The 22,168-nt window shown below is 41.3% G+C and overlaps 1 long non-coding RNA gene across 2 annotated transcripts in view; it reads left to right on the top strand.

Annotated features, from left to right (window-relative positions):
• The window catches only part of LOC123800124 (uncharacterized), a 42,714-nt gene that overhangs the window by 7,014 nt on the left and 13,532 nt on the right, over positions 1-22,168 (top strand). For both annotated transcript variants that reach the window (XR_015721855.1, XR_006781823.2), the window contains exons 2-4: positions 1,332-1,460; positions 2,059-2,226; positions 8,897-9,079. This is a non-coding gene — a long non-coding RNA (uncharacterized LOC123800124). The remainder of the gene's footprint in view (positions 1-1,331; positions 1,461-2,058; positions 2,227-8,896; positions 9,080-22,168) is intronic.

Here is a 22,168-nt window from a genome sequence, read left to right as displayed (position 1 = left end):
TAATTCCTTTCCAAAAGGTTGTAGCAATTTACACTTCTCTCCTCCACCCCTGCACCCAGAAGTATATGGGGGAGCTTATTTCCTTGCTCCTCATTCGTGCTGATTGTTTTAAATTTTTGTTAATCTGATGCGTGGGAAAATGGTATCTCATCTTAACCATCCATGAGGTTGAATACATATTTAACATATATATATAATATATATTTAAATTTATTTTAATTTTTACTTTTTTTAGCAGGGGAGGAGCAGAGGGAGAAGGAGGAGAGAGAGAATCTTAAGCAGGCTCTATGCCCAACATGGAGCCTGATGAGGGGCTTGATCTCACAACCCTGAGATCATGACCTGAGCTGAAATCAAGAGTTGGACGCTTAATTGACTGAGCCACCCAGGCGGCCCTTAAATATATTTTTACTGGTTTTTTTTTTTTTTGCCTCTTGGAAGTTCATTCCTCTGAATTGCCTATTCATGCTCTTTGCCACTTTTTTATTGACTTGTTTTTTTCAATTAATTTTTAGGTTTTGCTTGTGTATTAAGAATTACATTACTTGTATCTGTGATGAATTTTTTTTTCTCCTAATACATTATTTGTGTTTTAACTTTGTGGTATTTTTTTCATCACGTGAAATTTCAAATTTCTATATTGTCATATATTTAAATTTATTATTTTTTGTTTTTACTATGAAAGAAATACACCTTTGTGGTAGAAATTCAAATGGTACAAAAGGGTAGAATGAAAAGTGAATTTTCCCCCCAATTTTTGGAATTCTTAGGCCAGTTCTCCAAAGATAATCAGTGTTAAAAGTGTCTTCCTTACCAGTTTGGAATTTCGTGTGTTTATGTAAACATCTCTCTCTCCCTAAAACTGCTAACATTTACTGAGCACCTACCACATGCTAGAAAATGTTCTAGGCAAAACTCCTGCCTATCGAGCTTACATTCCAATGGTACAAAAAGTAATAAACAAACCAACCAGGAGATAAATAAAATAATTGCAGATAATAGTAAATTCTGTAAAGAAAATAGGGTTAGAGCACAGAAAGTAATGGGGAGGAGCACATTATTTTAGATGGGGTGGTTGAAGAGGGAGTCTCCAGTGAGATGAAATTTCATTGGCAATATAATAAATGTAAATACTGTACAGTATTTAAAAATACCATGTGCTGTCATCACTTAATAATAAAATAGGACACATTTACTTAGCGTATATAGATTTGCCCGTATGAAAAAATTTTAAGTTTCATTAACATAAGATGGTTAACTTCAATTATATATGGACAGACGGTGTGAAAGTACGCTTATCTTTCTGTGTCTCTTGCCATCCCCACATGTAGAGGCCATTCACTCGATCACTTGGAAGCAGATTACACACACGATCAGCTCTTCGTATTAACCAAAAGGAAGTGTGGAGGCTGTCTGGAGAAGGGGCCTCACCAAGAAGGGAGGAAGTGGATCTCCCATAAGTGAGTACTTTAATTCTGGGGGCACATGGGAAGGGCTTGGCTAATGGGAGGGTGGAGCGGTCTATGGCTCTTACTCTTCCAGTTGATTTCTAGCCCCCGTGGACGTGCACGTCTAAGAGGGAACTATCGCAAGGCTGAAAGCGGGCAGTACGAAATGCCGTCTCTCCTTTCCTAGCCTACCACTTTGAAAATACAGAAGCTCCTGTGGTGATAAAGGGGGTCAGTTTACTAAATGGGCATCTCTTTGTTGTGGCTTTGAGATCTAAGCCTGGTTTCTGGGAAACTCGGCAATGTGGAACTGAAAGAGATTCGGTGCCCCACACGCTCCGCCGCCACTGAGCTGTCAAACACAAACAAAGCACATTGCCTATTTAAAGGGGAAGAGAGAAGTGTAAGATTAAAGTCAGGTTCGGCAGTTATCTCTGGATTCCTGTTGTCCGTTCTGCTCCTGATCCACTCTTCAGTGGGTTTTTGAGAGCTGGCTTGCTGACCCAAACAGATAGGCCAACCCGTGATTTATGGAAACCCACTGAGTCATGCTGTGTCTCATAGTGCCTTTGCTCTGCTCTGAGGAAGCTCAAATTTATCTTTTTGGCAGGAAGTACCCAAAGAGGTCTGTCTACACAGCAGATTCCCGCAGGAAGAGATGGCCATGCTGTGGAAGTGAGTTATTATCATTCCTGTGCTTCTCTGGTGAACCCAGATGGACCCGTGGATGCTTTGGGTAGCCAAGGTTCTCACGTACTTTCTTAATTACTGTAATCAGGTGAGCAAAATGACAAACCATCTGGGGTTCTTGGGACAATACTTTGTAAACCTGTACAGCTACCCCTTTGGATAATAAAACATGTTCAAATTGTAAGCAACCCCGATTTAGCCGAAGGAGGAGTTGCAATCACCTTGACGATCGATCCTGGGCAAGCCCTCCTTTGTTTCACCTTTTCTGAGGTCTTGGCACAGGTTAAACCAGCCAGCGAAGAACACGAATGGAACCTCGGCTAAATGCAGGTCTTTGCCAGAGGTTCTGAGGTGTGGGGGTTAAGGATGCATATGGGATGGTCTTGCAGAGCAAACTGCAAGAGAAACAAGGAAGGGTACGTGTGGGGAAATATGGAAACTGCAAGAGGAACAGAGAAACTGCATCAGAGAAACAGAGGACATGGTTCCTGTCCTTTTAGGAAAATTAGACAATTAAAAATGAGCTGAAGACATTCCTAAGGAAACCTAAGTAGCAATGCATACAATGCTTGTTAGGGACATATGCATTTGAGAGAGCGGTGTACTGTATAATATGCGATCACCTGCGTGAGTCAGGATTGGTTTGGGAATTCATCCCAAGAAGGTGAAGAAGTGGAAGAATGTGTTTTCATGATGACAGTGGGTTGTGTAGGCAGGTCAGAGTGCATAAAGTGATAATTGGTTATTGATGATGAAACAAGGATGGGGAAGGCCAGGATATTTTCCAGCGAGAGTGATTCTAAGGGTGTTGCTTTCCACCTTTGTTTCTACTGTTCCAAGTTAGCGTAAGACATTGCTGCACTTCTAATCATCTGTTTAGCTTGCCTGAGGTGTCTCCTAGAAATAAACATCACCAACAGTCACTGGGCACTTACTGTGTGAGTCATCTCATTTGATCTTCAGAGCAACACTGTGTGTTGCGAGATGTTATTATCACCATCCCCATTCTATAGATAAGGAGCGTATCAGTCAGGGTAAGTTAGATCACGATACATCACAAACAACCTTCAAATCTCAGTGGCTTAAAGTATACGTGCTACTGTGGGGTATGTTCTACATGGGGTAGCAGAGGGGGCTCTACTCACTGAAGTCACACAGGGACCCAGGCTGATGGAGATTCCATTTTGAAATACATTTCTATGGTCTCTGGAAAAGAAGACAGGCATCTGGTGAACTGGCTCTTAGTTTTTGCTTGGAAGAGATCCATGCATTTCTGCTAACATTTCATTGGACAACACAAGTCCTATGGCTATGCCTGCCTTCAAAGGGTGTAGGAAAGGGAAATGCTAGCTTGTAACTGGGAGCAGGGGAGAAGACTGATAGCTGTGAATGACTCTAATGAGTAACTACAAGGAACCTAAGGTCCAAAGAGGGGATGTGACTTGCAAAAGGCTTCACATCTAGCGTGGTTCCATAGCCCGCCCTATCCTCTGCAGCACCTGCATTTTGCCTTACGTGCAAACTGGAGGAATTGAGAGAGGATGGTTGGTGGGAAGACTGTAATTGGGGATGAGATTCACTTCATAACTCCTTGCTCTGTTTCTAAGTTTCAGTGGCCAGAATAGAATCTTTGAAAAAAATCATTTCATAGTATGTCTTTGGCCAAGGGAGAAAGGAAGGGAGAAGGAGATTAAAAGCATAGAAGAATGTTGAAATTGTATTCAGAGACTCAACTTAGTTGTCAGAAGGGCTGCGGATTTCTTGTCCTTTGTTGGGGAGAGCTGGGGGTTTTAGAAAATAGTCACTTAAAAATAACAGATGAATTTTGCCACAGTTGGCCTCCTTTGATGCTTGAGATGTTTGGAAAATGAGGAAGACTTTACTGCCAGCTTGTTTATTTAGGTCATCTTGACGGCTGAATTAGAGTAGCCATGAAGCGATTCAATCGCTGGGTCTAGGATAGAGAAAACCATTCTTGAGAATAAAGAAAGAGTCGGAGAGAACGTCTCTGAGGGGAGTGGGGAGAAAGAAAAGCCCACAGAGAGGAGAAAGTGCTTGGAGGAAAAGACTGGAACATGTGAAACAAGGGGGTGGGGGAGAGGGAGGGAAAAGGACTTTGAAATGAGTAGGCCCACCCACATTCATATTTTCTATTCCAAGAAACTCAAATTTCTGGGATATAGGATCAAAAATAAAAACATCCTCTATAAAGAGGCTGTTAAATCAGCTGGCTCAGCCAAGAATTTGAGCACTTCTGAGATCTTCTCCATCTTGTTGGGGTTGGCAAACCCTTCTTCTGGAGCACATGGAGTCATTCAGGCTTTTGTGGAGTGACTGAAGCATCAGGGGCCAGAAGGAAGCCAATCCGGAGAACTTTATTCTAGTCCCCACTTTCGGACTGAGGCGCACGAGGGCTTGTACAATTCTCTATGATCTGAGACCCCTGGATAGCCCCCAAAATAGCATTTGGAATTTAATTGCCAAGGGTGAAGAAGTATTCTCTGTTGCAAAAACTGAGAATTTGTTAAAATTGGGAATTTGGAGTTGGGCTCCTTTCAAATACGATATTAAAACCTAATTTTTAAGGTCAAATTTACACTATATGGGTAATACTGTTAAATTTCGTTAGCAAAATGAAAAAAAATTAAGATAAAAAGAACAGACTATTTGGCATGTATAGTCAGATTTTATCTACTTAATTTTTTTATTTCTCAAGATTATATTACAAAGATATGGTCAAAATGATCATATTCTTATGTATTTGAATTTTGAATTTATAAATACATTTTTAAGTACTTAATCTAAATTTAAGTTAAAGTTAAGTCAGTTTAATTTGTTGTGATAAGTACCAGGTCTTGTATGAAAGTGTTGAATCAGTTAAGTGTACACCTGAAACTAATATTACACTGTATGTTAACTAACTGGAATTTAAATAAAAACTTAAAAGAACAAAATGTGATTAATGCAACAAATAATGCAAGTGGATATAAAATAAAAAGTGAAAATCTCTTTTTCATCTGATCCCAGTCCTCAGAGGTAATCACTAATTTTCCCCCAGCTTTATTGAGTTATAACTGACAAATAACATTGTATAAGTTTAAGGTGTATGAAGTGATGATTTAATGTGTGTATCCATCAGGAAATGAGAACCACACTAAGGTTAGTTAGCACATCCGTCACCTTACATGCTTACTTCTGTGTGTGTGTGTGTGTGTGTGTGTGTGTGTGTGTGTGTTAAGAACATTCAAGGTCCATTTTTTTTTTTTAAGATTTTATTTATTTGAGAGGGAGACAGATTTTGAGAGACAGAGAGAGAGAGAAAGAGACAGAGAGAGCGCACACACGAGTTGGGGAAGGGAGTAGAGGGAGAGGGAGAAGCAGACTCCCCACGGAGCAGGGAAGCTCAATGAGGGGCGCAATCCCAGGACCCTGAGATCATGACCTGAGCCAAAGGCAGATGCTGAATCTTAGAGCCACTCAGGTGCCTCTAAGATCTATTGTTTTAACAGCTTTCAAGTATAAAATACAGTATTGTTGGCTATAATCACCTTGCTATATGTTAGACCTTCAGAGCATCCACCTTATGACTGGACTTTTGTACCCTTTGACCGTATCATTCTGTTTTCCTCACTCTCCAGCCCCTGGCAACTATCACTCTACTCTCTGTTTCTATGAGTTGGGCTTTTTTTAAGATTCCACATATAAGTGAGATCATAAGTATTTTCCTTTCTCTGTTTAATTAATTTCACTTAATAATATCCATCCATGTTGTTGCAAATGACAAGATTTCATTCTTTTTTATGGCTGAGTCATATTCCATTATATATGCATACCTATGTCCACACACACACACACACACACACACACACACACACACACACACACACCTATCTCACATCTTCTTTACACATTCACCTATTGATAGACACTTAGGCTGTTTCTATGTCCTGGCGACTGTGAATGATGCCACAATGAACACGAAGTAGAGATAGCTCTTCGAGAGAGTGCTTTTATTTCCTTCAGATCTGTACCCAGAAGTGGAATTGCTAGATCATCAGGGAGCTCTATTTTTAAATTTTGAGGAAACGCCACACTGTTTCCCATGGTGGCCGTACTAATTTACATTTATATCAACAGTGTACAAGTGTTCCCTTTCCTCCACACCCTTGCCCGCATTTGTAATCTCTTGTCTCTGATAATAGCCATTCTAACAGGTGTGAGGCGATAGTTCATTATGGTTTTGATTTGCACTTGCCTAATTATTAATGAGGTCTATTTTTTGATGTATCTATTGGCCACTTGTTTGTCTTCTTCGGAAAAATGTCTCTTTAGTTCCTCTGCTCATTTTTTAAAAAAAGATTTTATTTCTTTATTTGAGAAAGAGAACATGAGCAGGGGAGGAGTAGAAGGAGAGGGAGAAGCAGGACCCCGGGATCATGACCTGAGCTGAAGGCAGACACTTAACTGACTGAGCCACCCAGGCGCCCCTCCTCTGCTCATTTTTAAATCAGATCATTTCTTTGCTTGTTGGTTTGGATATTCAGTTCCATGGGATCCTTATATACTTGGAACATTAACTTCTTACCAGATAGATAGTTTGCAAATATTTTCTCTCATTTCATAGTTTCCTTTTTCATTGTGTTCTTTCCTTTGCTGTGCAGATGCTTTTTAGTTTAACTAGTCCCGCTTGTTTATTTTTGATTTCCTTCTTTGTGGTTTCAGTACCATATTCAAAAAATCATTGCCAAGAGCGATGTCAAGGATATTTTCTCCTATGTTTTCTTTAAGTAGTTTTATAGATTCAGGTCTTACATTTAGGTCCTTATTCTATTTTGAGTTAATTTTTATAAGTGGTATAAAATCAGGGTCCAATTTCATTTTTTTGCGTGTGAATATCCAGTTTTCCCAGTACAATCTTTTCAAGAGATTATCCTTTTCTCATCGAGACTACTTGGCTCCCTTGTCAAATATCCTTTGATGTATGTGTTTGAGTTGATTTCTTGGTTTTTGATTCTGCTCCATTAGTCCATGTGTCTGTTTTTATGCCAGTACCATACTGTTTTGATTACTGTAATTTTATAATAAAATTCGATATCAGGAAGTCTGATGCTTCCAGAGTTGTTATTTCTCAGAATTGCTTTTATAGATTTAGACATATTTTTGAATGGTATTTTCTATGTCTTTGAAAAATGTCATTGGAACTTTGATAGGCATTGCGTTGAATCTATAGATAACTTTGGGTATTGTGGACATTGTAATAATTTACATGATTTTAAAAGTATGGAAGGATATACATAAAAATATCCATAACTCTCTACCACCTCTCACTCATTCAACCTTTTAGGTACATTTCTCCTATCTGTCTGTCTGTCTATCTACTTATCTATCATCCGTATCTATCTACCTATCTATCCATCTCTCTTTATCTGTTTATGTGTGTTTATGTATAAGTTTTATGTGCTTGGAATCATGGTCCACATTTTATCCTATGGCTTGCTTTTTCACATAAGTGTATTTGGTAAATATTTCCCTATGTTATTAAATATGATTAGCTAGACTTTTAGAAGAATTGATGGTGTATTTTGTTACCATTTAGACATAGCTTGAGACATTTAGAAGTTAAGTGGCTTTGCCACTATGGATAAATCGTTTGCTTAATATCAATTACTTAAAAAACCTCACCTAATAGGAACTTCTGTTTTGGGGAAGATGGAAAAGATATACTTTTCTCTATTCTTCCTGCTAAGTACAATTAAAAATTCTGAAATACACACACACACACACACACACACACACACACACACAATATACATATATATTACACTTTTTTGTTATACTTGTCATATATATATGTATGTATATGACACAAACATAAGAAGAATATCTCTATATAGAAAGGGCACAGACCTGATTTAATACAAAGCCCCCAAATATTAGAAGAGGAGGCCATTGGTTGCACCTCAGTCCTGCACTGAGCACACTGGTTGGCATATAGTAGTTAATTGCTAAATGAATGAATGAAGGAATGAATGAGTGAATAAATGATGTGGGATTATCCATGCTGAATTTGAAAGAACTAATTTTTATATGAATCCATTTCTCCTGGGGAAATTGTTTTGGTATTCTTCAATGCCAGAAAAAGTCATATTGCTCTGAGGAGAGACGCAGATTTGAAAGGAAGGAAGATTTCATTTTGGAGAAATAAAACTCGAAAAGGCTATTTTCAAGAAGGGAAATGAGGCTTTCTAGTCAAATTCTAGGAAAGACATCAGCATGTGCCTTGTGGGTTTTATATATTTTTGCCTCCAAATGTCTTGCAGGTCTTGTGATTTCTGGACTGCATACACTCACCTTCTGGCTGTATCCCCTTTTCTCCTGAGACGCTCTGAATGCCCGACTGTGCCCAGTGGCATCATCCTAAGTTCTTAAAATACAAAATGTTCAAATAGCCATAGCTTTTTTTTTTTTTTTTTTTGGTCTCTTCATAGCACTGACTCTAGAAAAATCAGTATTATTTTCCCACTGAATTGTTTGCCTCTCCTGGTCTCATGTAGGGTCTATGAAAGACACAGCTTTCCCCCTGAAGGATCTCCTCCCCATTTGGATTCCATCAGCCTCCAAAAGGGCCTAGTGTCTGTCCGATGTCCAGTCTTGGAAGCATCTAATTAAATCTTCTTTAAACCATAGGAATATGAGGTGGAGATGATTTCTTTTCTCTCATCCTAACTGTGCTGTCCTTCCACTTGTAATTGTAACAGCTCCTTGAAGTCAGCTCATGGCGGTGCCTCACAGGAAAGAATGGGCAGTGTTGCTATTGCCAACTGCTTGGGATGGGCAGACACCCAGGGCGAGGAGTGGTCAGTGCCTGCGTTTCACTCCCCTTTCCTCCTGGAGCAGCCCCACCATCACCTCAGACAACTCACATCACTGAAATGGAAAATGTAAGCCAACCCACTTCTCTTTACCTTCATGAATGCTTTAAACACTCTTGGAAAATCTGAGGGCTCCTCACGCATTCTCAGATATATTCTTTTGCTCCTGATGGAGGTGAAAAGATATGGTGGTCAGTAGAAGGGATCTGGGCCATGCCAGCAGACACTGTGGGACTGTGGAACCATGTAACTGGAGACAAGCAGTGAACACCTTCTCCACAGGGAAACTCCAATTGCCCTGAGCCTCGTCGAAGGCTGGCTCAGCAGCTTCCTTGCCTGTTAACCTAACGTTCCACATGGGGCCCTCCTACAATGGCGGTTGAAGCCTGGTAATTAGATTGTGAGCATTGCTGTGAAGGAGGCACATTGCCAGCAACCGGGTGGCATTGACAAGGCTTGGTCCCACTAGGTACAATGTGTGGGGGCTTAAAAAAAATCTCAGCTCTCTTTTTTTCTCTAACTCCTTTGATGGATCTCAAAAAAGTCCTGCACTCCTTCATCCACCCCACCCCTCCACAATCAAGGGCAAACACCGGAAGAATGCAATAATCATAATCATAGGGATAGGAAAATGATACTCTAACGATCAGACATTCAAGTGAGATTTAATGAACACAACTTTACTTCACGTACTTTTAATACATTTCACGTACCACACAGCAATTTACTGGGACATGGATTTTAACACGCTAGGCTAATGGCAAGATAAGAATTACTGAGTTGAATGTGGGTTCACTATGCGGGAACCCTTTTATAGTGTTGACTCTGAGGAACAGGGCTAACACCCTGTTTATGGACGCGTTGAGAGGAATTGTGCTTTTACTATGTGTGGTTGTTATGTTTCAAGGGACATGATTTCACTGGTAGATTTGCCAAATTTTTGCAATAACATGATTCTACTGTATTTCTATTTTAATACCATAATCTCATGCAGTTTATTTGGGGGAAAAAAAAACAATAAAAAAGAATGAATTTCAGCCAAATCCAGGTTACTTAGGGTTTAAGTCATAGTCTAACATGAAGATTATTCCAACTCTTTGCTTCTCCTCTTCATCTTTGTTGTTTCTCATCTTAGGTAGATGTTACTGCTTAGTAGCACATTCCCCACAAGGAATCAATGGATTTAATTAATTAATTCCTTGTGAGAAACACCACCTATATGCCTATATAAACGTGTGTGTGTGTGTGTGAGAGAGAGAGAGAGAACTGAGAGATACTGATATTTTCTGATACCTATACATTTAAATTACTTAGACCTCATGAACACCTCTCCTTTTTGTCCAGTTAGAACAGATCATCAAGAGATTGCTGTATTTTATCCATCAGATACTTTAGAAATCTAAACTATTAAGGACATAAAGACCCGTCTGTATGCTATGAATAATACACCGCATGTGGAGGGCATGCCCAAACCCTGAGATCACTGTAGGGTTGAAGTTGTCTACAGACATATCTCAGTCTTTGGGAAGACATACAGCCTTCTGGGAAGATGAATTGAAAAAGGAAGAATTTTATGGTCAATAAGGAAATCTTAACTTGTGAGAGTAAAATTAGTGTGGGGAGCCAAATTCTGAACTCCCCATAGCTTCCTCAATTTCTCTTTGATGACATTGTGACTTCCTAACTACTGAAGAAAAAGTCAAGTTGAAGAGCAAAGCATTTGATCAAACCATTTATTTACATTATATTAAACATGAGTATGTTTGATTGATTTCTTATTTGTCTTTGGGAGGCTACATCAGGGGAGAAGTTGATATTTAAGTAGAAGAGATGGAAGCCATTGTGCTTATACAAAACGCTTAAAATTCAACCGATTGAACATTGCTGTTCACCTCACCAGTAAGCTCAGTTTTATCTTTTCAATCAAGTTTCAACTAGATGTTGGGTCATGTGGACCCTTTCCTTTTAATGACACAAAGTGGTATATGTACCATGAACATTCCCAGTCTGGGCCCACTGGTTATAGAAAGGGCTAATGGAACCAAGGCCTCCAACTGTGGGGGAAATCAGTCTAGCACAAAGGAGACTAAACTCAATCAAGAGTGTGATTTGTTCTCAACTTTCCACCTGGCTGCTTTGGTGTTATTGTTGACACTGCCATGGTTGTCCTAGTGTTGGGTGGTTAACAGACTTACTTGCCCAACACCTTCTTTTCCACCTTCCTTGCTGAGAACTTGACTTCGTCTCTTAGGAACAGCTCCTTTTAACCCAATGGACAAGGAAGTGGATTGAAAACTGTTCAGAAAAAAAAAGAGTACATTTTAATGGAAAAATGAGGTATTTTCCATTGTGGTAAAATGTCTTTTTTTCAATCATAAAATTGCTCAAAAGAGGAAGCAGAAAGAGGAACATGTATTCATTTGTTTTAACTTGAGTTCATAAAATGAGTTCTTGAGAAAGCTACCAGCCATCTATTTCGAAGAATGATGACTTCTTTTTGACATCCAAATACTGTATCATTTCCAGAGCATAATTATCTCTCATAATGATCCGAATTCATAAATTTGACTACAGACCAGGAACTAGTAGTCCAGTGTGGAAGTTCAACATGACAATATATGAGAGAGGGGGAGGGGTTGGGGGAGGGTCAGGGAGGAGAGATAATATATATCTGCTTATGTGACTATTCAAATGACAAGACCAGAGACTGTAAAAAGTAAGACAAGATCTCTCCTTTTGTGGTCGGTTAACTGATACTAGAAGGGTTTTGTTCTAGCAGGTAAGTGACCCGGAGATATTTTCAAACATGGTGTTTTTTACTAAGCCCTGAATCTTGAACTGTGTATGGATGGTCATGTTGGGGCAAATCCCTGCACCAGGATGGACTCATACTTGTTATTCAGAAGGACCCTCTGTGTTCCCAATACTCCCTCGTTGGGGAACTACGTGACTGTAGATTATAAATCACAGCTGTTCCATGCAGAAGGGAGAGCTAGGTTTTGGGCTGCAAAATGTTGAAAACCACAGCATAGAAGCCACCTACAACACCCAACCACCAGCTTGCCACGAAGATGGTAGAGAAAACAGAAAGGAGGCAGATGTGGTTGTTGCCCGGTTGGAAATTATGGCACTAACAAGACTTCAAGTGAAGTAAGTGGTAGGGGTGTGGGGACATTTGCTATGTTCTCCTTGAAGTTCTGTTCTGACCACCCCCAGACCTGGCTGGAGACCATTTTTCTTTCCGGGCTCACAATCCAGTGTGACAGTGACTAGGGTATTGTCAACACAGCAGCCATTTGGAAAGCGTGCTCCTTCCTTCCCTACCTGAACCTCTCTGCCTGGCAGATTTCACCCTCTTTTCCTTTTCCTTAGCGGATTCTTCTCTGCGTGTGACTCTAAAGAAAGGGGAGCCAAGGTTTTCTAGGGTGCTGACAGCAAGGAGGCAGAGTGGGGCACTCCTTTAGAAATCCGGGAATGACCATAAATGACACTAGGAATCCACTCATGGGTTGGTTGTTCCGGGTGGTAGTTCTCCAAGTCTATGTGTGGGGAAGTCCAAAGGAGGGTCAACTCATCAGATGCGCTGAAGATCAGCTTGCTCTAACAACGAACTTGGGTCAGTAACATCGATTGTCCTAACGTCCTTCTCACTATCTTATTAAATCTAAACAACAACATTTCAGTGAAGATATTGTTATCCAAAGAATATAAACAGGATGAAAGCAGGAACCTGGGTTCATTCGTATATGCCGAGCCCTTGGTACATTTGTTTTTTGAATGATTTAATCAATATTATCCATATAGATGAAGAAACAGATTTAATGAGATTAAAAGTCCGTCAAATTTGCCTGGCTAGATACTGGCAGAACAGGGAATCAGGCTTGCTACTGTGTGAAGGTTTTATGCTGTGTGGGGGGTCATGTGGCTCAGAATCCCCTTCCCCGTGTGGTTCCAGTCAGGGATCGGTACGAGAGAAATTTGCAGGAGACTTGGAAGGTGGAAGGGAGGTGGCTGCCATTCTGATGAGGGCGTGAGGGCGCCGGGCACTTTTGCAGCTCACCTGTGCCATCCCGGATCTGCAGTTTCACCTTGTAGGTGTGGGGCAGCATTTGTTCCAGAGCTTCTCCAGGTCCCAGCAGAGGCCCTCTTGTGGGTTCTTGGAATCCTGGGCCAGGAGCCTTATGCAGTGTTGTGGCAAAGAGCACCAGCTTCTTCTACAGGTTATCTACAGGGTTGAGGTTGGAGGTCATGGGAATGAGACGCGGGTTTGAAGTTGTCCTTCGTTTCCCTGCTTCACATTCAGCTCATCTTCCTATTGCGGGCTCTGCTGGCCCGTAGTGACTTCAGGGCCCCGTTCAGATGCAGAAGCCTCCAACAGACTTCTTCACCAGCTCCCCCAATTATGTCGGGTCTAGTGCCTATAATCAACCCTTTATTTCATGTCACCTATGGTGGTTCGGCTTCCCCTCATCAAACTGTAGCTGTTCGCCTCTCTCCGACTCCAACTGTCTGGTAGGCTGCACTCACAAGGATAGTATGGGGAGAGAAGACAGGCTGGTTTCAGTGGGATTTGAACCCTTTGCCTCTGGGAAACTAAGGACTCCCTGAATCGAATGCTCAGAGAACAGAGGTGGGAGATGTACTCCATGCAGAAACAGAAGACTGAGAAGTATTTCAATGTTTTCATTTGCTTGAGCAGTTTGCAGGGCTAGTTATTACATAGCTAATTCTGTTTTCAAGAAAGGCTAAAAATACATTGACAGAAAATATTGCCATCTGTGAACAATGCAAAAAGGACAGTTTCCTGATTTTCGAATCAACGCTTTCCAATATCATCGCCACGGTCTGCATTTACGCACTAAACGTCCGTGTGCAGAGAGCAAACGTGTTCCCTGTTACTACCTAGATGAAACATCTGGAGGGATGCTATTTTTCCATTTTTCTTTCATTTGGTGTCTTACAGACCTAGCCATCAACACGTGTCTCTTTTCCATCATGTTTTTTTTTTTTTAAACGTATGATTGTATTTTTCAGGCAGCTTTTTCTGGAAAACAATTTTGCAAGGTGCAAGTTATTCAGATGAAGTGTTGAAATCTTGGCTGTAGGAAAAGCTAAGCGTAATCAACCAACACTTACTTCAACCCCAACTGTAGCACTTCTGAGGTTTCCCCTTTGCCATGAGCACGTCCCTTTTGCTGTCAGCTTGCATACTGCGCCCTGGGACTTTCCTGGGCTCCTCTACCTTCTGCTTTTGGGGTAATATTGGTTTAACCACCAGAAGAACAACATTAGAAAGATCTAATTTTCTTACATGGGAGCAGGAGAGGCTTTCTCTAACTCCTTGCTTCCCTGTATTTCCAGGAGCCTTCTCTGGCTCCTTAAAGAACCCTTCCTTAGCTCCCCAGACTTCCCGCATCTCTACGCTCTCTCCCTGCCATATGTACATTGTCTGTTTAGGGTGAGAAAATATGCCCATAGGTTGGTCCTTTCTTGTTCTTTGTGGAATAGGATGGCCAGATAAAATACAGGATGCTCTGTTAAATTTGAATTTCACCTAAACGATAAATAATTGTTAGTATGAGTAGAGCTTAGGACATATATATACCAGGAAAAATTTTGTTGTATAGCTGAAATTTACATTTAACGAGGCATCCTGAATTTTATTTGCAAAATCTGGCAACCTTAGCGTGTATGCTTTCTGCATCCCAAGTGCCCTAAGGCTTCCAATTTCCAAATCCTGTACACAGACAGGACTGCCAATAGTAAGCCAAGCTCTGGACAGTTTACCAGATTCTCCTTGAGTAATGTATCTGCTTTCTAGCTTTTGGATGAATTCCTTAGTTCCGCCACAAACACAAGATAGTAATTCAGCCTAGGGAATATAGTCAATAACATTGCAATGATTTTGTACAGGGATACACGGTAACTAAACTTACCATGGTGAACATTTCCTAAAGCATGGCAATGAGATCTGCAACCCTCAAACCATGGAGAATTATGGTTTGCTGTATACTCCAACTGGGTTGTTCATATGTTGTATGAACACATGAATGACGGTTGTTTTATGTTGTATACCTGAAACTAATGTATTGTATGTCGACTATGCTTCAAGTAACAAAAAAACACTCATAGGGCATTTGATATAAACCGTATTTTCCGGTTTGGGCTGCACAGCTGAAGAGTTTGAAACATCCTACAAGCTTGAACTCTCTCTCGATTACACAGCTTTTCTTCTGTTTCCTTCCTCTTCTTTTCAAAGCTGCCAGTCCTCTTTTCTTACAAAAGTAATGGCCTCTACTGTGTTCAAATCTGAACTGACCTAACATTGTGCCTCCAGATTTTCCAACTCAGAAATGGCCATCTGACCATGGATGGCATTCCTAGACTGGAGTGTAGATTCTTATGACCCAGGTCACACGGTATAGACGGAGAATCATGAGTCACTTGGGAAATCAAGGTGCAGAGGAGGATATGAACTAAGATATGAAGACTTTTTGAAATCAGTTTGAAAATAACATTTATTGGGCTTTTGCAGATTCTAAAATTAACACATGTTCATTGTAGAAAAAGAAGCAAACATACAGAAGCATAAAGAACAAAATATAAAAAAAAAATCATTCATACTCCTGACAAACAGAGATAACCAGAGTTAATATTTTTAGTGTAGATTTCAAATATTTTTCTATAAATACATGTATTGTTTGGGCAAGAGTAGAATGCCACATAAAAACACTCTGTACGTTTTTGTTGTTGTTATTATTTAACAATGGATTGTGCAAATTTTCTGTGTCAATTTTATTTGCACATCAATATTTCTCTATGGTGTTGGGGGTACAGATCTCCTTCAAGAAAGTAGTGAAAGCTTTGAAGCCTGCTTCCAGGAAAACATATCCAAGTACCCAGGGAATTTGGAATGAAATTTCAGGTTCTTAGAATGGATCTGCAGATCCTACAGGTGAAGAGGCTCTGTTCTAAGACACCACAACTGATTTTAATTAGTATCCGCATATGGGACATTTTGAGTAAGAATTCTCCCAGTGAGAATTTATAAGCCAATGGGACAATCAGACATTTGCTACTTTGGGACCTCAGGTACCAAGTTTTTTTTTTTTTTTAAGATTTTATTTATTTATTCGACAGAGATAGAGACAGCCAGTGAGAGAGGGAACACAAGCAGGGGGAGTGGGAGAGGAAGAAGCAGGCTCCCAGCAGAGGAGCCTGATGTGGGGCTCGATCCCATAATGCCGGGATCACGCCCTGAGCCGAAGGCAGACGCTTAACCGCTGTGCCACCCAGGCGCCCCCAGGTACCAAGTTTTTGCTTTTGTTTTTGTTTTCTTGGAATCTAGGTTTAGGCCATGGTAAAGAGGAACCATTAGCAAATTTGCAGATTGCCCTTCTGTTTACGTGTCAGTTCTGAAGATTGTTGAGCTGATGGTCTTCCCTTTGTTATGAGCCAACAGCAGTCATGAGCGAGAACCCTTGTTTGGATTTCACAAGAACTTTGTCACAAGGCTTGCATTTCCTGTAGGAAAGCTGAATTTGCCAGTGTACACACTGTGAGTAAGACTAATCCTCTTCTCTCAGCAGAAGACTTTTGCTGAAGATAAAAAGTAATTCTGGGTGGAAATACAAAATTAATTAGTCCCCAAATGCTAATTTAGCGGTTTTTCTTCTGTGCTCCACTTCCAGTCTATTTCTACAGTTAGAAAGGAGATGAGGCAGCTAGGGAACTTGGAGGAAGGTGTTGTCCTCTCAAGGAGGATGGTGTGGCCCTACTATCCCCCTGCAGGTCTGGCCTGGGCCAGGACTAGGTGGGTGTCTGCAGGGCCGTTCAAATATTGCTATTGTCAACTACAGTGAGAATGGGAGCTATTTACTGCATACCTATTAGATGCTGGCCATTGGGCTCGGTGCTTGACTTAAATTACTTTTAATTCTGACTACTTTGAAAAGTAGGTACGATTTTTCCCATTTGTGGAGGAAGCAGTGCAGTTGAGTGGCTAAGAGAGTGGACTCTGGCACGCTACAGTCTACTTTCATATCTGTTGCCTTGTGACATTGGGAAAGTTCCTTTGCCCCCTATGCCTCATTCCCCCCAAATAGGCAGCTAGATAGGGATATGAATCCAGGTTGGTCAGACTCTGTATCCTACACATACTGCAAGGGTTCAAAAGCCAGAGAGATTCTCCTTGTTCTTAAACAGGTGAGAATATTTTGTGCAAATAGAACAGCATCCAAGTGTGATGGAAATAGCCTGAAATAGGTAGAGGACAGGGTTTGAGTCCTGGCTCAGCAACTAGTTAGCTTTGTGACCTTTGACAAATGGCCTGATCTCTCTGTGCCTCCATTTCTTCATCTGTTAAAGGGAAGTGATGTTTGTTTTCCCATCTGGCGGGGCTGTTGGGGATATTAACTGAGATAACGTGGGTGGAGTTGCTAATACAGACAGCAATTATTATGGCTTTTGTTGCTGCTGTTTCTGACTACATTGTTGACTTTTGCCAAAAAAGGGATATTTGTTAAGTTCTACCCTGTTCCATACCCTGTGCTAAGTTTGGCTATTACTTTATGCAGTCCTCCAACAACCCTGGGCCTAGGGATGGTCAGTACTTTACCAAAGGCACCATGGTTAGTTGTGGAGCTGGGGACTGTAAAGAAATTGTTATGCTTTGTTATGTATCCATGAAATAGCTCGTTATTGTACCAATTATAAAATACGTTATTTTCGTATTTTAAAATCTCTGAAAGCTGGGGTCTAAGAACTGATGTGAATAAGAATTTTTTTTAAAAGATTTTATTTATTTATTTGTCAGAGAGAGAGAGAGCATAAGCATGGGGAGTGGTAGGCAGAGGGAGAAGCAGACTCCCCTCTGAGCAAGGAGCCCAACGTGGGACTCGATCCCAGGACTCTGGCATCGTGACCAGAGCTGGAGGCAGATGCTTAACCTACTGACCACCCAGGCATCCCTGATGTGAATAAGTTTTAAGAATACCTTAATATTTTTGGGCTGCCTAGGTGGCTCTGTGGGTTAAGCATCTGATTCTCAGGTCGTGATCTCAGGGTTGTGGGATCGAGCCCCGCATCAGGTTCCATGCTCAGCGTGGAGTCTGCTTGTCCCTCTCCCTCAGCTCCTCCCTCACTCACTCCCTCTCCCTTCCTTTCTCACATAAATAAATAAAATCTTTAAAAAAAGAATACATGAACATTTTCTTTTGTATATATTTTTCTTTTCACGTGTGCACACAAGTTTCATATGCTTAAAAATCCATGTCAAGTAAGTCTGAAGAGCTCTTTCAATGAGGATGAAATGGAAATTATAAGTGGTGATAAAGTAATGTGACATACTTTAACTGGCAGCATTTTTTTCTTTCTTTTGGATACGTAAAATAAAGGTGCATCTTATGATGGACAGTGTGTTAGATTAAATGACATATAATGATGACCATTTAATAAATGCCTAATAAGTGTGAGATGCTTTACATATATGATCTCTAATCTACTCAGATTAACTAGATAGTCTTATTACTGTTCACATCTTACAGATAAGGAAACTGAGATTATATTTGCCGAAGGCCACACAGCCAGTGCGTACAAGAGCTAGACATAAAACTAGATCCTCGCGGGCGACAGAGCCTGTGTTCTTTTCGTTAGGCCATATTGCTTTTTGCTTCCAGAGATATACATTTGGTAAAGTAGCCAGAAGTACTGACTTCTGTAGTCTCTGGCCCCATGTTAACCCCTGACCACATCTGAAACCAAAAACTGGTATCTGAGACCTGATTTCCGTGATATGCTTGGATAACTGGACAGAGTATTTTGGATAGGAATCTAAGATCTCATTCGTGGGTCCTGTATTTCCTCAAATGTCCTCACCCCCAACCACCTATGGAGATGCCACAGGATTTTCTCGAAGGAGCCAAGGAGGCTGTGCTGCTGGGAGACAGAGAAGGTGGAAGCTGTATGGAAACTGAAGGCAGGAGCGGAAGTGGCTCCCGGATTCTCCATCCCTTTACTCCACAGCCGAAGCCACTGGGAAGCCACTAAGCCTTTTGGAGTTCATGGGGTTTCAAAGGGCAGAAGCCTCTCACCTCAGGAGGGCCCCGTGTCAGCCCCGATTCCCCCACAGAACTGTGGGTACAAACGGGAGCCTTCCCGAGGATCTGGTGACTCTCATCACCGTGGGGTTGGCTGTGGAGCCATTGGTGCAGACGCAAGAACTCTGGGAAGGGGCTTGCAGGCCACATTCATTCTACAGTCAGGTGTTGAAAGTCAACTGTGCATTGGGCATTGGTCTCTAAAAGGCAGGTCTGAGGCAGCCTTCATCTAGATGCACAGAGGGAGATGGAGCTCAGCTACAGGGTTCCCAGATAACGCAGCACAGGAGGAGCTGGTGGAAGGGAAGATCATTCTCTCTGGGGCTTTTCCGCCTCATTGATCTGGGATGGGAACACAAGAACCGAATTTCCATAAACCTATTTCCGTACTATTTGAAATCATGTTGCACTTAACAGTACTCATTCATCTACATGTACTGATTGGAGAAAAATATGAATAAGAGACACAGTTCCTGACCTCAATTGCTGCCTAGGACGCTTCTGCTGTAGTTCCTCACGTAATGGCTTGAGTTCGGTAGGTAGCCGGCAGAGCCTACTTCCCGAGTCAGTCCCTGACTACATTGTAAAGCTGTTTGATTCCTCCCCCAGCCCTCCCTCCTCTCTATAGCATCCCCTGCTCACCCTCATTAGCCATATCTCCCTCTGCCCTCGCCCTCTCTTCCCAACTTGTTATTTCCAAGGCTGTCCGTGGTGTGGGGAGTGCTATGAAAAGAGGGGCTCGGTGTGGTGGGAACATGACAGCAGGGGGCTTCTTAGGACCCAGAAGTTCCAAGAATGCAAGGAATAGTTTTCTACTAGCATGATGTCTAGAACCACAGCAGAAGACTAATGGAGATATTTGGTGGCAAGTTCTTGCTTAGTGCTCCCCACAAATGTACAATATGGAAGTGGCTGCCTACTTTTCCCTCAATTAGTTGGTCTTTGATTTGAGTCTGGGACAAAATCATGCTGTACAGTTCCTGTTTGGGCTCTTAATACTTTTTGGCCATGTTTGGACTAACTTGTCATGTCTGGGCCCAGACAGGCCTCATCTTTTCCTGCCTAAGCCCATAGCAGACCTTGCAGATTGGTAACTGTCCCTCTTCTTTTCCCTTCATGAAGAGGGTATGAGGAGAACAGGGCGGGATAGTAATTATAACCATCTGGTGGCTGCTTTATGATTTGGTCATATTAAGCTTCTTGGGAAACTCTCCATCGGTTCTCAGTTAATATCTTTCAAATTGTGTTTGCCTTGACATTTGCCCTGGGCCCTCTAGCTTCTCGTTATGCCTTCTGGATCTATCCCACACATCCAGGGCTTGGCGAGAAGCTCCCTGGGGAGGATGGGATCGCTGCTCTGTCAAGGGGAAGACAGCCAGCAGCTCCGAAGGGCTAGGAGGAGGCTGCTCAGACATGGGGCAGGAAGAGAATGTGGACATTATTTTGACATACACTTTGGCTTCATTTCACTTGAGAGTTCCATGAAGAATAACATATCAGTAGTGATCTCCATGGCAACGAAGGGATCTCTTCCGAACTGGAGACTCGGCTGATAGTTGGGCCAATAATGGAAGCCTGTTGTTTGTGAGAAAGAATTGTTTGATTTACAACACAACTAACCTATCTGCAATAATCTGCCCATGAACTTAAGTCCAACTATTGAAAGATTAGATCTGAATGAGGGAGAAATATGTGAACTAAGAACACTGACTACTTTCATTCAACCTGAGGTGTTTCGTTTTGTTGTTTGAGCAGCTACTAGCTAATGAGGTCACTGTAAAACGATGTGGAGCATCGTGGTTATACGCCATCGTCTCCCCCCTCAAAAACCATACAGTTGAGTTGAGAGGTAAGGTGTATGATAAAACCCTAACATAAAGTTACAAGTAGTGTAGAAAATGAAGCATATACTCTAAATAATAAACAAAGGTGTCTCCTGAAGGAGCCTTTTTATGTCTAGTATCATTTTTATTTTACTTTATTTTTAAATTTTTTTAGAGAGAGATGGGAGGAAGGGCAGAGGGAGAGGGGGAGAGAGAGAATCTTAAGCATGTTCCCTGCCCGGCGGGAAACCTGATGCAGGGTTCTATCTCACGACCTTGAGATCATGACCTGAGCCAAAATCAAGAGTCCACCACTTAGCCAACGGAGCCACCCAGGCACCTCTATGTTTGGTATCATTTAAAAAAAGTGGCATGGTTATGGTAAGTTTTATTTACTTCTTTGCATTTTTAATGTATTTTGCAGTGAAAAATTATTTAAAAATTTTAATAATCAGCTAATTTAAAAATCAACCCAATTTAAAAATAGATCAGTAGTTATACAAGCAGTACTCTATCTAGTGCAAAAAGGGGCTGTTTCTAATCCATCGAGAAGGAATAGAATGCCATGGGCTGATGACGCTGAGCAAATCTCCCATGATGGTCTGGAATAGGTTCTCACAGGAAGAACAGATGAGAATCATTGGTGGTAAAAGGGGGTTTGAGGAGGGAAAAACTGATGGGCATGGATAGGATTGAGAGCTCAGTGTTGCTCTCAAATGACCATAAGTGGCCCACAGCTTTTCTCTTCTCTCTTTTTTATGGTTGTACTCAAAAAAGTTCTTTTTAAAAGGTGAGCAATAGAAAATCCTGAGGTTGGAGGAAAAACAAGTTCAGCTAACATTCTTGTGGGTGAAAAAGTATACAAAAAACTCACTTTCCTGGAAGGAGAGATTTTTGAAATGAATTCTCAGTCACACTGAGGTAAACCTTGTGAAACTGGACCTGCCCTGGTAGCAAAGCTGACCTCTGAGGAATCACAGATGTAATCATCCTCAGGTTGCCACGGGCGCTGCTTCATTGCTCCTTTCTACATTCAGTGTTCTTGAATTTTGATGATAAACATCAGGGCCTTTGGAACTCGTATAATAAATTTTCTTCCCAGGATTTAGTATGTAGGATTATACCAATGGCAAGAGGTCAGATGTCTCCTTCAGAGGCTGATGTCAATACAACACCAGGTGTATTAGCCAGGGTTCTTCAAAGAAGTAGAACCAATGAGACATACATGTATATGTACA

The sequence above is a fragment of the Ursus americanus genome, chromosome 2 (genome assembly GCF_024610735.1).
Source record: "Ursus americanus isolate L20-20 chromosome 2, mUrsAme1.1.p, whole genome shotgun sequence".
Taxonomy (NCBI): Eukaryota; Metazoa; Chordata; class Mammalia; order Carnivora; family Ursidae; genus Ursus; species Ursus americanus.
This window is presented reverse-complemented; position numbering and strand designations above follow the sequence as displayed.